Raw genomic sequence first — 3,460 nt, 5'->3', positions numbered from 1 at the left:
GTCTAATACAAGCTATGAGCATCACAATAAACTGTTTTTTAAAGACTCTATGTCTTGGAAACTGAAAGTTCCACTTACAAAACACACATTACTGAATATCAAGGCTTAAGACACAGTCACGTAAAAAGGTTTTTAAAAAATCTGCCACATATAATGCAATTTTACTTTTGATTATTGTGAAGTCAGAATTCCAAATGCCTCAGATTCACCATTCTGAACATCAGTATTCTTTGAACAGTATTTCTGATGCAGAAGGTAGAGGTGACAGCTGAATTTAGAGCAGCCCATGCCATTCCCTAAATTGCATTGTTAATAAAACCCTTAAATGTAAATTTGTATTGCTTCCCTCTTTCTATGACGCCACCCAGACAAAACCACTTCAGTTATTTTAACTTTCCTACTTATTTATTGCAGATGAACAGGAATTTATTTTATATACATTACTTCAAAGTATTCTTATCATAAAATCTGTATTTACACCCTTCTCACAAAGACCAATTAATAGACTCTTTCTATAAGTAAAGGACTATTTAACTTACAGAAATATAAATGATGCCATGCTGTACATACTGATATTTTTAAAACCTCAATTTAAAAGGTGACAGATTTTACAATGATGGATAGGGCATTTAACAACTAACTCTAAAGTATACTTTAAGTCCCACATTTAAGTACTGCATAAAGGTTACTTTCTTTGTTTCCTTCTTTTATTCATCTATTTATAAATTCAAGGTCTTTGAAATGTTTTTCCTCTTATATTTAATGTAGCCTGATCTTTGCTTAGAAAAATACATTGCTACATTTATCAATTTTCTGATAGCTCCATAAACAACGTTAGCTTATAAAATGCTAGTACTGTAATATAATGGTAACACTACAAAAAGTTATATATTTTTTAAACCTTTTCCCCTTAAACGAATAATTATTGCTTAAAGAATAGTTTCTTCCAAAGGTGGCATTTGAATGGTATGGTTCATAATGCCACATGATAACCTCAGAGAGTGAATGAGCTTGTCACTAAGGCATCTAATCCTCTAGGCAAAAAATAAGAAAATGTGTTAGGACATAATTAAATACTTACTTCTGGGGAAAATATAGGAAAAGAAACTTCATCTTTTGTCAAACACACTTTTGTTAACCCAGACTTTGCCGGATTTGCAGCATGTCAAAACTGGTTCGTTCCTTAGCCATTTAAGAACCAAGAATGCACACTCATTGTTCATGACTAGTTTCCGCTCGCCTGTGACAAAACAGCTAGTTGGAGAGTCAGCCTCGGTCAGTGTCTATTTAGGGCAAAATGTCAAAAAAGAATGTCTTGCATTTGGGCTCAACAATAATGAACATGGCTAAATCTGAAAATTAACAAAAGAAAGTGAACAGCTTTTTAAATTCTGAGAACATTAGATTCTGGTGTCCTTTTTGTTCCGATTGTTGTGGCTTAACACTCTGAAAGGACCACCTGTTGGGCAGCCATTTTGTGATTGTATTGAATGCAGTGATTGCATAAAAGAACACTTTCCAAAATAACCTGGCATTATTATTCACTTATTTTGTAGTAAATCTGCATTCAAAACCTGCATTAAAATATAAGGCTTTCCTCCTAAGTGAAATTTAAAGCTATAAGTTTAATGGAAATGCATACTCAACTGCAAATGCATGATTTTATGGTCAAACGCATTATACACAAAAATGAGTTCAAGTAAACCTTTGATATGGCAATTAGAGAGTATGTTGAATAAAGTGAAACAGTTAAAAGTGGTGCATGGCAGACAGGGAATCCCAGAGGAAATGACACAAAACTGATAGCATGTAATTATTAGACTGACACAGAGACATAATGTAGTTGGAGAAAATTACTGTTGTCTATTAAAAGAATGTGATATCCTCAGCAATCCTGAAAGCATATTTTACTGGTATAATACCTCCGCTTTCATGAATAAAGGAAAAACCATGTCCCAAATTCGCAGGCTTTGTAATTCATTTATGCTAAAAACCTCTCCTAGAACACAGCGTAAACAAAAACATTATTGTTTAAGTCCAACTGGTGGAAAATGCTAGTTAATGCTGCAAGTGACAACTAAGAAAATAAAAGAGAATACTCAAAAGAGAAACTGTTCCTAAGATAAAAAGATCATTTGTTATAACTATCCAATAAATGTTTTAAGAGCATGCGTTTTGACATTGAAAATGACACTTGTATCAAAAATCATCTTTGGTGCATGAACACGTTTTGGATGCTTGATTTGATTTTCAGTTTTGTGGCTACTTTAGGATAATGTGAAGAATAATAATTCTCTATTCCATGATTTTTATTATTACATGAGCCTGTAGAATTAATCCATGTTCTGAATTTGGAAAACACAATAACTTTCAAAATATTTTTTAAAATTACATCAAATAGTTTCTAAGGATTCTTAAATATGTTACATTTCAGTTTAATCCTGATTATAGTCTTTTTCTCAATATTATTTCATTTATTTTAAATTTGCTCTATGTAATGACCTAAAGTATATTATGTGAAATGAATGATTACATTGTCACAAACATCCAAAAGTTTTTCCTAAGTTTTTCAAACTTTATACTCACTCATGGCCTTACTTCTATACATTTTTAAAATAGTAAAGATTTTTTGCTTTAAAAGTGAATTGTAAGCCCCAGGCAACATGGCGAAAACCTATCTCTACAAAAAATACAAAAATTAGCCAGGTGTGGTGGCGTGCACCTGTAGTCCCAGCTACTTGGGAGGCTGAAAGGTGGGAGGATTGCTTGAGCCTGGGAAGTAAGGCTGCACTGAGCTGTGAGATGACACCACTGCACTCCAGCCTGGGCGACAGAGACCCTGTCTCAGGAAAAAAAAGAAAAATGAAAAAGTGAAGTGTTTCTTTAAAGAGAAAAAAATTAAAAGTGCTTTCCCTAAGCCTTATTTCCAAAGTGGAAAAGACCACCAAAAAAAAGAAATTTCCAAATTGATTATGTTTGTAAAAAATTCTATTGTTGATTTTTATTTTGCTACTTTCATCAATTTTCTGATAAGTTCCTTAACTTACAGAGACTCCAGTATAGTGTAAGCTCTGAATGTTTAGTCAAAGTATGAGTTTTTAAAAATTGCTTTCTTCGTAGATATAAATGAAGCCTTTTTTTCTGATAAATAAGCACACTTGACTTTATATTATCCAAAGAAAAGCTTACCTCTTCCATATCCACAGGCAAATATGATTCCTTGTTTTCAAGACCATTTTTTCCCTTGTTTTTCAGCACCTAATACAGAGAAATATAACATCAAAATATAAACATGAGGAAAAATACAGCAAACATTCTGAAATATGGAGGGTATTATAAATAACTCTCATTCACACATTTGGAATTTTCATGGTGAAAAATTATGAATACACTCAAATGTCATTGTCATGTGCCTAGAAGCTCAAGACACTGAAATTACCGGGCAACTTTAAATTTTAGT

This window comes from Pan troglodytes, chromosome 15 (assembly GCF_028858775.2).
Source record: "Pan troglodytes isolate AG18354 chromosome 15, NHGRI_mPanTro3-v2.0_pri, whole genome shotgun sequence".
Lineage (NCBI taxonomy): Eukaryota > Metazoa > Chordata > Mammalia > Primates > Hominidae > Pan > Pan troglodytes.
Note: the sequence above shows the minus strand (reverse complement) of the source record.